We start from the raw sequence: 13,056 nt of genomic DNA on the forward strand, positions 1-13,056 counted from the left end.
AACACCTATAAAAAGATGCCATTAAATACCTGATTATTTTTCAGGAAATATGTGGAAACTAGTTGCTTTCATTCAAGGGAGCTATCACTTTGTTTTGGAGATTCACGACCAAGGGCCTGCCTGGTGAAGTATGGGAATCTGACAAGGACAAGGCTTGGAGAGCTCATTCTGGAATCGGAAGACAAACTGGGGACAAGTCCCTGATCACAATACCATATCCCAAGCAAGCACACTAGGACAACACAGGTTGGTGAAACTAAACCTCAAAAAAAAAAACAACTGCCACACCCTTTCCCACACAGAGCAGAAAGTTTATGTGCAGCAACAAGGCTCATTCTATCAGTGCCTCTACCTGTCTCACAGGGATACTAGCTAGCTATCATTGTTTATTCTTGGACTGGCAAATTCTTTTCCATGACAAAAATGCTCATGGTTGTGCATGTATGTTGGCTGCATGAAAATACAAATCAAATACAAATGGAGAATAAATTCTATTTGAAGAAAGGATAAATTGCCCCTGGGAAATATACCCTGAAAACAGCTCTGTAAAAAGAACCACCCTAGAGGCCACTAGAGGTCGGCTGAAGGGCATAACTATGGCAAGGGGGCACTCTCTGGGACTGGGTTAGGGCTCTGCAGAATGAAGTGTCCCCAGCCTGAAAGATGCAGAGGTGTGGCTGGGCTGAGAAGGACTGCAGGACTTCTGCGTGGCTGGGTTGTGGGGGGGCTGTGTCAAGTAAAGCAGAACTTCCTTTTTTACACTTACTAAGAAAGGCTGTCAGATGCTTCTGTCTGGACAGGGACCCCCAAAAAAATCCCCTCCTTGACTTTATTTTATCTCCAAAAGAGTTACTGGAATAGCTAATTTTGGTTACCCAAATGTAAATTTAGCATGCACCCCTTTCCTGATGAAGACAGTGCAACAGGACTTTTGTGAAGGGCTGAAAAGTAAATGTTGACAACTGGCTAGATTGACAGAGGGTCCCAGGGGCAGGAGGAGGGTGACCATGGCCACTTCACATCAAAAATTTCCCCAAATGAATCAGAATAGTTCCAACTGAGGCTGCTGGCAGAAAAAAAAAATACCAAGGTCCTATTTACCACTGAAAGTGTTGTCTGAAGTGATGGCGATGTTTCTAGACCCAGTTATAGATGCCACTAGGGGTTTTGGGGCTGCAGGACACAGGGGCTATGTGGAAGCAGCTTGGAAGCTGTCCTGCTGAAAGCCCGATATTGTCCATCACTAAGTTGTGTTTAAGAAGTGAGCCAGAAGGGACATGAGTCCATAAAACAAGAGCAGCAGAGACCAGAGCCCATCAGTGGGCAGATTTTTCTGATTTTCTCTCTATCCAGGATTGAAAAACAGTTTCACCCATGAGGTCTTGGCTGGTTTGTAAGGAAGATGTCACACAAGAGAGAGGAACTTGACTTTGTTCCCAAACTCACACAGAGATTTAGCCCCCAACATCTGAATAAGATGTCCACACGCCCATCTCTTGCCACATGATGCTTTCTGCCACCATGGACTCTGTCAGCAAGAACACCATCACCAAATACTGAATCTGTGTGCCCAGCCACCCATGGACTGTGACCCTCCAGACCCATAAGCCAAAACAACCTCTTTGTTTGAAAACATTAGACTGCCTCGGGTATTTAAAAAAGCCAACTGATAAAGGATCCTAGAGTTCTTGCCTTACTGGCATGCAGGGGTTCAAATTCTAATCATCATTTTTAAAGGCATGACCAAATTGGCACACCATATTGAGGCAGGTCATGAGCCTCCACTTAAGCTTCACTTCCATTCTAAAAAGTAAATACTATTACTCCCTAGTTTATGGGTAAAGGGTAAAAGACCTAATGGAGCTAAGTGATTGGTCCAAGGTTACCAAGCAAAGGAAGTGTGAGAAAGTAGTCAAATCAAAATTGAGTACACTATGTCAAAACCTAATAAAATGAAATTAGGAAGCCACAAACGAAGGGTCCTCATGCATATTTGCCCAATAACAAGAACTCTGACAAAAAGACTTTGCAGAAGCCACAGCATACAAATCCACTTCCATGGGAACACGTTTCTGGTGATGGCTAGTCTTCACCACAGCCTAGCAACTAGCCTCACTTAACAGCCCGCTGCAGTCAGCCCCATCTGTGAAGCCCCTCTCCTTTCAAGGCCAATACAAGCATCGTCACATGTGATTAGGCCCTGAGGCCAATGAGCTTCTTTCCCAAATAAGTGTGATTTTTTAAAAATCATTTAATTGTAGATATTTCTGGGGTATACTGTGATAAGTTAGCCCACACATGCAATGAATCAATATCAAATTGAGTTAGTTAGCATTTCCACTGCTTAAATACTAGAAAGTCCTTGGGGTTAATAATAACTGTGCACAAATATAGGATTCAGTGTGACATTGCAATCAATGTATACAGCGTGCACTGATCAAATCGGGGTCGTTAAATCGGGGCCCGCTCTTGTCATTACTTTGCAATTGGAGCCCTGAGTTCCTCTCTTCTGTTTGCTCAGAAAACATGTTCTGGGTTACTGTGAACTGTAATTTCCTCACTGCATCTACCAAGCTTGTTTCACAGCAGGCCGTAGGGACTTCTCTCTACTCTCCAAACTCCCTCTGCCTCAATTCTCTCAGTCTCTGCATCTACACAGCATGCCTACCCATTCATTCTCAAATAACTTACTCTCTTTGGAGACCTGCTCTCTTGGTTGATATTTGAGGCTGGACCACAGGGTTTTTTATCCCTCTCTAGCCTTTCTGGAGCACAAAGAAGTAATAACAATGAAAAGCAGTCAACAGCTACAAGCTCAGAGACAAAAACACCCATGTGGCCTCAACCGGGAGAGAAAACCACTGGTCCCTCTTCTACACTACATTTAAAAGGCACCCAAACGTGTTCAACATGCGTGTGCCTTAACTTTCTAAATCACACGACATGTTTGTATTTCTAGCCCCGGAAAGAGGTTCCTCAAGAAAACCAACATAGGAGCCTGGGCTCTCCAGGCTGGGAATGGGACAAAAGGAAAATGGAAGAAAGTCCCAAAAGGAAAAGCCATTCTGTAGGGCTGTGGAACTGTTAAACTATGAAAAATAATGCCAGGGGAAAGTTCTAGAAGCCTGAACAACTTAAAAATGCTGTAAGTTCAAAGGGAGTTTAAATTCATCAGTGATAGATCCCAAATGAAATTATCAATAACAGGAAGAACAGACTTGGCAGAACACAGGGCAAAAGCCTACTTCAGTATGGAAAAAAACACCCTCAAAAAATAAAAACATCATCTCCTCATGAAGAATGGCAAAACACTTGAAAAATCATGGAAAGTGAAAAATAACATGTCAAAACAGTTAAGAAATATACTAAAATGATCAACATCACTGATAGTTTTGTAAAAGTACATTTAAATAGAACGTCTGAATAAAGGGGAAAAAACTCAAGACAAACACACCCTACTCTAAGGGTTGAGAGAGAGATTCTGATATACATCAGGTAGGACCATAATTGTCTTTCTGGGAAAAGTTTGGCATTATGTACAAATAGCCCAAGAACAAACAGAGGCTCTAGGGTGGACTAAGTCAACAGTAGATTCTGGAGTGATTTCATTGTGCTTGGAGTGGAGACTGGCAGTAATTCAGAATGGCTGAACTATCGAAACCTCTTGAGCAGGACCCTCAGAGCATGCCCCACAGCGGGGACCCTGTAGTGGTGCTGGGATGGCTGCCCTCCATCCCAGAGTGCAGAGGCCTTTGGGAGGCTGGGTGTGGCTTCTCTGCTTGCCTCTCCCCTTCTCCCAGATACAGGAAGGAAAAAAAGAAAATGTGGAAATGGTAATCTCACCCACCTTCCTGTAGCCCTTGACCCTTATCACGCTAATCAACTATCAAAAATAAATATAATTAATAAGTTTTAAAAAATAAATAACCCAAGAAGTTATCTTAGTAAACAATACATTGGGGAGTGGAAAGATATTTATAATAGCATTGTTACTTATGTTTTACATTATAGTTTTTACATATATTGTTACATCCTTATTTGTAATAGCAATTACACTTTTTTTCAAATATTTATTTATTTTTACTGGAAACTCAAATATACAGAGAGGAGGAGAGACAGAGAGGAAGATCTTCCATCCACTGATTCACTCCACAAGTGGCAACAGCGGCTGTAGCTAAGCCAATCCAAAGCCTGGACCCCAGAGCCTCTTCCAGGTCTTCCATGCAGGTGCAGGGTCCCAAATCTTTGGGCCATCCTCCACTGCTTTCCCAAGCCACAAGCAGGGAGCTGTAGGGGAAGCATGGCTGCCGGGACACGAATCTGCACTTATATGGATCCTGGCATGTGCAAGGTGAGGACTTTAGCTGCTAGGCTACTGTACAAGGCCCAGCAATTACATTGATAAAAGCAAAAACTAAAACACAATAATAATCAAAAGCAAATGTCCAGAGAGGGAATACCTAATTCAGAGACAATCATAAAGTGAGATAAACAGAGTGATTTCAAATGTCAACATCAGGGTAGGCATTTGGCCGCAAGGGTAACATGGCATATCAGAGTACCTCGGCTGACTGCCCATGTCAGCTCCTGACTCCAAATTCCTGCTAATGTAGACCCTGGGATTCACCGGCGACAGCTCAAGCAACTGGGTCCCTGCCACACACACACATAATCTAGGTTGAATTCTTAGCACCTGGCTTTTGAGGACATTTCCAGAGTGAAGCAATACATGGGGGATCTCTTTGTGTGTCTGTTTCTCTCTCCTCTCCCTTCCATCTCACAATTTTTTTAAAAATTAACAATCTAAACATCATGTGAAGAAGCCATGTTTGTGATGAAGAGCTAAATAAATTTAGTGCCAAGGTGAGGTTGCCTGTACTGGATGTGAATGCCCAACAGCACATGTGAGAACCAGGAAGGGAGGGGGCGGAGCCGGCAGGGGAATATAGGGGGTTCCCTTGCTGGACAGCTACTCCAACTGGAGAGCGTGAGCTGGGATGGGGGCAGACCAGATTAGGCAGGGCTATAACACCTGTGTGCCTCATGCGGACCAGACCAGGGAAAAGCCAGGCTGGGCTGATTGTTCCTACTGGTGCAATCTGTAATTAGAGTCGGTGAGGGTTGTTTGGGCTTAGCCACAGCATCAGATGGCAGAAGCTGGCACTGGGGGGCTAACTCTGTCAAGTCAAACCACAGAACCACCTGGAGAGTGCATAATCCAGGAGTGGGAGTGGCCTGGGAGGGAAATAGTGGTCTCCTCCCTCTTGGGTTACCACTCCCATTGGAGGGCAGGAAAACTAGGACAGGGGCTGAGGTGGCTAAACAGAGAGGCACTCAACAACATCCGTGAGGGCTGGACAGTTGAGCTGGTTAGATGGAACTAGGTTTTAATACCCACTGACATGTATGAGAGCCGAATGGGATGTGGGACAGACTGGACTAGTCTGCCACACATACTGGCACACCAGGGTAGGGGGTGGGCCTGGTTGGGGTTATTGTGGGTTGCTCCAACTAGGCTGCAGCTCCCACTGGGTTATGTGAGGGCCGAGTATGTGCTGGGCAGAACCAGGCTGGACTGTGGCTCCCATTGGTTCCAGTGGAAGACAGGGTTGGAAACAGAACGAACCCAGCAATTTCAACCACCAGCTGATCAGGGCAATAGACTGTGCCAAGCCCTGTACTTGCTAGTACACACAAGAATCTGGTCTGGAAGCACCTCAAAGTTTCTTTGGGGATCCCCCCAATCGAGCTGCTGGACTGAAAACCCTAACCATGAAAAGACAGAGGACATAACAAGTCAATCAATTACCCCAGCCATACGTTGGCAGTGAAAAACTGGGCAAACGGAGACTCTATGATGGACTAGTCAATCAGTAAATTCTTCAATGACCTCATCGTGCTTGGAGTGGCAAGACTGGGAGCAATTCATAACTGTTGAACTATCAAAACCGCTTGAGCAAGACCCTCGGAGTATGCCCCACATCAGGGTTCTGGGGTGGGTGGGAGACTGGGTGGGGCTTCTCCCTTAAAATCCCCCTTTACCTCAGATATATAAAGGAAACAATATGGAAATAATAGTCTTACCCATTTTCCTGTAAAAAAAAAAAGTATAAACAGAATGATTACAACCATGCTACAATAATAAACACAAAAAGCAAACAAATGGGGCTCGGCAGCGTGGCCTAGCGACTAAAGTCCTCGCCTTGAATGCCCCGGGATCCCATATGGGCGCCGGTTCTAATCCCGGCTGCTCTACTTCCCATCCAGCTCCCTGCTTGTGGCCTGGGAGAGTAGTCGAGGACGGCCCAAAGCCTTGGGACCCTGCACCCGCGTGGCAGACCTGGAAGAGGTTCCTGGTTCTCGGCTTCGGATCGGTGCAGCACCGGTCGTTGCGGCTCACTTGGGGAGTGAATCATCATATGGAAGATCTTCCTCTCTGTCTCTCCTTCTCTCTGTATATCCGACTTACCAATAATAATAAATAAATCTTAAAAAAAAAAAAAAGAAAAGCAAACAAATGGATGATTATTCCCACACTGGCTCAAGGGTGTCTAGGGGTGTGGGCTCAAAGGGGGTTAGGGGGATAGCGCCAGCGTGGTAGACTAAGTCAGTCTGGTCCAAGGACCCACTGGTGTGCGTAAGATCTGCCCCTGGGAGGAGACCTGATAGATGATCTTGGAGAACTCCTTTCCAAGATGCAGTTTCTGCAGGTGAGTGCAAGAACCAAAGTGAGGAGCAGCCCAGATCAGGCCAGGTTATGGTACACTACAGCATATGTGGGGGGTCAGATCTGGGAACAGACAAGGCTGTGCCCGTTTATAACATCCGTTCGCAGATCTGAGGACCAAGATGGGGTACAGGACAGATCAGGTCAGACTGCAATACCAGCCAGTTCACATTAGGATCAGGACTGGGGGATGGCTAGGCTGGGCTAGGCTGAAGCACCCACCAGCATGAGTTGAAACTGGAGGCAGATGGGCCCAACCAGCACCCGCTGGCAAATGCCAGGATGAAGCAGGCCATGCCAGACTGGGCCACAGCACCCATGAGACAGGGGTGGCAGGAGGGTGCATCCCCAGTAGGGGGCTGCTGGAGGCTACCCTGCTGGGCCACTCTTCCCACTAGTGAGCATGAGAACTGGGACCAGGGGCAAACCAGGCAAGGTAGGGCTGTATCATCTGATGGCCTGCATGTGAACTGGATTAGTGGGAGAGCCAGGCTGGGCTAAGCGACTGTATCCACTGGTGCATACATGGGCCAGAGGAAGTGCAGGCTGGTTGGGCTTTGCTGCAGCATCAGCTGGCAAATACTAGGACTGGGAGCAAGTCCTGCCAGGCTAGAATGCATAATAATGTGTGGAGAGTGTAAGATCCGGGAATGGGAATGGGCCCAGTAGGGAAACTGTGGGCATCTTCTGATCGCTACAACTTCCACTGGTGAGCATGAGAACCAGGGCTGAGAGTGGGCCTGGCTAGACAGGTGGTGCTGGCATGAGTGTGGGCTTGATAGTGGAGGTCAACTAGGTTGAACTAGGCTTCAATGTCCATTGACGTGTATGAGACCTGTATTGAAAGTGATACAGACTCGATCAGTCTGCTGCCAAAACTAACAAGCACAGGAACCGGGGCTGGGGTGGACCTAGTGGGGGTCCTTGCGGGTCACTCCAACTAGGCTGCAGTTCTCACTAGTGCACATGATGGCCAACTGTGTGGTAGGCTGGGTTAGGCTGGGCTACTGCATCCATTGGTTTGCATAAGAAATGGGGCTAGAGACAAAACCAACCCAGCCATTGTAACGAATAGTGTGTGCATAGGCCGATGTGAGTGACAAACAGAGCCATACCCCTTACTTGTAAGCACACACACGAGGTCTGGGATCAGGTCTGGGATCATTTCAGATGAGATTTCTTTTGGGATCCCTCCAATTGAACTGCTAGAGTCAGAACTCCAACCATGGGGAGAACCACAGGATCTGTGGTCTGACCATCCTCGGTGGCATGGATGGAGCAGTAGTAGAGAGCATACTTAGATGCTGATGGAGGATATGGCAGTCCATTGGAGCCTGCAGAGGGTATCTGGTACCATAGCAGAGGAAGGAGGGCAGAACTAGTTGGTCAACTAACCCAGCCAAGTGCTGGCAGCAAATATCTGGTTGGATAAAGAATCTAAGGTGGACTATTCGGCCAGTGGACCATTGCAGGATTTTCTTATCTCTGGATCGGCAAGATAAACACATTTCTGAACTACTGAACCATTGAACCACTTGAGCAGAACCCTTAGAGCATGCCTCACACCAGGGACCCTGGGATGTCACTGGGTGGCCGTTCCCCATCCCCGTGTACTGGCCTGGTTGGGAGGCTGGTTTGACTTCTCCCTTTGTCTGTTCCGCTTCACCCAGATACAGGAAGAAGAAAAAAGAAAATGTGGAAACAATGGTCTCACCACTTTCCCCTAACTCTTGACTCTTCCCACTTTAATCAACCATGTAAACACCAAAAACAAAATTTAAAAAAAGAAAGCAAATAAGTAGAAAATCTCCAAAATTTTTGAAGCAATTGTTTCTGTATGAAAGATTATGGGCAATGTTTTGTCTTTATAATTTTTTACTCTATTATCTTTGAATGACTGTCAACTAACAATTGCATGGAAGTAGTGGTTATATCAAGTGGCTCTTTAAAAGTTGAGACCTACTTTATGACTCGGAGTCAGGAGGACCCAGACTGTTGAAATCATTTCAATTGTCTGAGTTTTGGGTTTTCATAAGGGAGCCTAAGAAAAAGTGGGATGGAAGGGCATGTGAAGAACTGCTCACCAGCCAAGAGAACGTGGTGGGTGGGACTACAAAGTGGCCTGCCTGAAATAGCACCTGCTCCAGAAGGGAAAATACAGCACCTTGTCAACACAGGCAGCCGGAAAGACCTGTTCACCCAGCAGTGCTATTCTGAAGAGTCTTTGTGGTCCTTTGCTTTCTGGCCTCGGCTCACCAGATCTGATATTGTGAAAGTTGCAAACATAATTTCTCACAGCCTGCTTAACCCCTACAATTATGATAAGAAGATGCATTTCCAGTTGTTACAAGTAAGATGAATGGGGCCTGTCAGCCATTATGGTAAACCACTTTTTTTCTCTGCTAACAAGGGCCACTTACTGAGTCTTCATTGTGTAGCAGACCCTGTGCTAGATCTCTTACATATTTCATTCAGTCCCTACCAAGCAGGTGGCATCATTATCTCATTTATCATGAGTGAAGACAGGCCTATTGAGAAAAACCACTAGCCATGGAATAATCTAGAAAATGACAGGCCAACATGATGGAATTTGATTCTCAAGCTAATTATGTACAAAAAAATAAAATATCATTAAATTTTACTAAAATAAAACTCTGTTCTTGCTCCTCAAACTTATTTGTCACAGCCCGATTACTAATACTCAACTCACTAAAACTTTATCTCCTGTACTTTACAAGGTACTCAACACAGTACACAGTAAATATGTTAACTGACATTCTGAAAGAATAGTATCCATATGGAAAAGGACAACACCCTAACTTACATGCCTCATAACTTTTATTTTGAAATAATTTCTTCTTCTAAACCATCACAAAGAATAGTTCCTAGGACACTGATCACAGCTTCTGAATTACTGTGTAGTGACTTCCTTAAAAAAATATATAAGCAAGAAGAGCATTGTGGCATGGAGAATTAAGCTGCTGCCTGCAATGCTGCCCTACCTTATGGGTGCCAGTTCAAGTCCCAGCTCTTCCACCTCTGATACAGCTGCCTGTTAACACTTCTGAGAAAGCAATGGGAGGGGAGCTGAATTCTTGGGTCCTTGCTATCCATATGGGAAGTCCAGACAGAATTCCTGGCTCCTAGCTTCAGCCTGGCCCAGATCAGGATCTTGCAGCCATTTGTGGAGTGAATGGCAGACAGAAAATCGCTCTCCCTCTCTATGTCTCCTTTAATCTCTGCAACTTGACCTTTCAAATAAATAAAAACGTAAGCAAAACAGTTTCTTGACCACCTCAACCAATTACCCTCCCAAAATAGAAATGGAATCAGAGAAAGGCAGATACTCTACAATATATACAATGCCAAGAGATCATTCGAACAGGTGTGTGGCACACCAGTGAAGACACTACTTGGGCCACTGGCATCCCATTTTAGAGTGCCTAGTGTGGAGTTGTGGAGTCCTGCCTGCCCTCTTGCTGCACATTCTGGGAGTGAGCAGGTGCTAGCTCAAGTACATGGGAGATCCAAATGAAGCTCTGGGCTCCTGAATTTGGCCTGGACTAATCCTAACTGTTGCAGGCATTAGGAGGGTAAACCAGCAAATGGGTGATACATCCCCCCACCCGCTTCTTTTTATTCAAATAAATAATAAATTTTTAAAGGAAAAAAACATAAGTAGCTATTCATCTTTTCCTTGTATATTTTCAGCCAGAAGTTAAACCCTAAAGCCATAGCTAGAAAAGATCAAAAGTGGTTTTTTTCTCCACCTTTGACTGTTAGGCCAGAGGACATGCATTTCATACTTCAGCCAAAACCAATCTGAAGGAAGCGTGTTGCTAGGTTCCAGCATTTCGCAGGAAAGCCAGGGATCAATCCCAGACATCTGGTACAAACTGGCATCCTTCTGAGCTGATCATTTCTAACCAGGATGCCTGGGGCATTTTAAGAGCTCAATAAATATTAGCTATTTTTGTGGTGGCTTTTGTTATTACTAACATCTGGTGCATGTAACCTAGAAAAATAACAATATTTGAATTAAAAAAAAATCACCTTTATTTCTGCTTCCAATTTTCTGAATCGTTTTTTGAAGGCTTCTTAAATAAAACGTAGACATTTCTTTCAAATGCTGAGAATCACGAGAAAATAAAAAATAAATATAGGTACTTAGTGATCCCGTGATGAAAGGAGATCACCATTAGGAAATTGCATTCCTCTTATTTTGAAGAAAGCACTTCAGCTCTATCCACTACCATCATAAAGTTAACATCAAAATTGATTAATTTCATGCAATGCTAGAATGTTAGCACTCTCTGTGCTGGGGACAGCAAGTTTTGACAGAACAAAAACCTAAAGAAGGTGGTTCAGGTAACCCAGGCCAGGAAATGTTTGCTCATTTGTTGGGATCAGAAAATTCTTGTCTTTCCTGCTCTACACAGTTGGCAAAGGGCAGGGAGCTATTGTTTCAACAGGAAATAGCTATAGGATGAACAATCACTGTAATAAGAGAGAGGGAGTTTGTTTCTAGCACCTGAAATAAGTTGCTTTGAGGGCTTTTTCATTTGATAGAGAAATGATGTGATGTGACACCTGCAGTTAAAATCACTCCCCAACATTCCAAAGCTGTGAAAGCTTCAAAATGGAAGGCGAGGCTTGAGAGTGGAAGTTGGTGACTGACAGTCTGAGAGAGGGACTGTCACCAGCTCGTAATAGGTGGAAGGCTAGGCCAGTCTAAGGCTCCCAGCAGAGTGACTTTTATGACTCTTTCCTTCTTTAGGATTAATGATGACTAATACACCCACTATAACAAAGTAAGCCAAGTAAGCCAAGGCCACCAGGTTCAGAGTCCTCCGTGTACTTGCTGGAAATGGCCCTGCCCTCCAGGAGGCCCACTGTGACCCACGGCCACAAGGAATTACATAGCAAAATTGATCTTTCTCCAATTTTTTTTGTGTGTGTATGTATCTTAGGAGATTTATTCCAGAGGGGCAGGAACGGGGGGTGGGGGGAGAATAGCAGGGAAGAGGGGAAGGGAAGCCGGAAGCCGAAAGGAGGAGAGAGACGAGAGAGCCACACCTGGGGGCCTTTTTGTCTGCAAGGTGTTGGGGGGGGATTGGGAGGGATTTCGGGCAGGCCCCGGGGGATTGGTGCCTGCAGGTGAATGCCTAGGGATGATTGGCGAGTGGGCAGGGTTGGGGAAGGGGCTGGAAGATTGGGGGTGGGATTCTGAGGTGGAATGCCAGGTTACATCTGATTGGTGGATGGCTGGACTGGCACGAATTTCGTGAGCTGTGAGGAAGAAGAAATGGTGCCGGGTTCAGGGTGGGAAATTCGAATAACTCCTTATATTCCTCCCTTTTGTTATGTATAAAGGAAGAGGGGCATTGTTCTCTATGGCTTCTTGGAGCTGTTTTCTCTTGGCAGTGGTTCCAGCCTGGTGGCAGGAATGGGTCTTTCTCCAAATTTTAACACGGCACCTCCTTGCCCATTATCTCCCACATTCACTTTCTCCATAATAAAACAGATGCCTTCCTTTCCAATCTGCTTATTCTTTTGCTTTGTCTCACATTTAATTCAGGTCCTAGACAAGAAAACAGGTGTTTCACTTCTTCAACATCTCTCAACACTCTAGTCCCCCTGACTAGAAATACTGATCATTAGAGGCAGGTGGTGTCAAAATAGCAAGGATTTTGCTGAGGCAGGGTGTATGGCTTTATGCCTTTATAGCTTTATTCCTTGAATTCAAGAGATAGGAAGCACATCTTGATTTCAACAATTTTAAGATAGGGGCCAGTGTTGTGATAGTTAGGGTACACGTTGAGACACCCAAGTCCCACCGTGCAGTAGGAATTCAAAATCTGCCCCGTCTCCTAACTCCAGCTTCCTAATCTAAATCCTAGCCATCAGTAGTGATGGCTCAACTGGTTAGGCGCCTGCCACTGCAGGTGGAAGGCTTGAACAGAGTTCTAGCTTTCAGATCCAGCCCAGCTCAATTCTACCCACTGCAGGCATTTAGGGAATGAGCCATCGGACAGCAGTTCACTCTCTCTTGCTCTCTCGCTCTCTCTCTCTCTCTCTCGCTCTCTCGCTCTCTCTCTCTTTCTGTTCCAGTTTCTTTCCTTTATCTCTGTCTCCTTCCCTCTTTCTTTGTCTCCACCTCTCAAGTAAACAAACAAATTTTAAAATAATAAAGGGAAGAGCCTACACCCAACTAGATCTCTTAGTTCATATAATGCTTACTAGAATACTGTTGCTGGGTAACACATAAAGAAAAAAAAAAGTTATGGAAGGAATTGCAGCACAGCAAGTTAAACTGTCACCTGGGATGC

At 45.3% G+C, this 13,056-nt stretch overlaps 1 protein-coding gene across 2 annotated transcripts in view; it reads right to left on the reverse strand.

Moving 5' to 3' along the window:
* LOC101524728 (uncharacterized protein C4orf36) overlaps positions 1 to 13,056 on the reverse strand; it is a 46,179-nt gene that overhangs the window by 16,292 nt on the left and 16,831 nt on the right. The window lies entirely within an intron of this gene.

This window comes from Ochotona princeps, chromosome 7, assembly GCF_030435755.1.
Source record: "Ochotona princeps isolate mOchPri1 chromosome 7, mOchPri1.hap1, whole genome shotgun sequence".
Classification (NCBI taxonomy): domain Eukaryota; kingdom Metazoa; phylum Chordata; class Mammalia; order Lagomorpha; family Ochotonidae; genus Ochotona; species Ochotona princeps.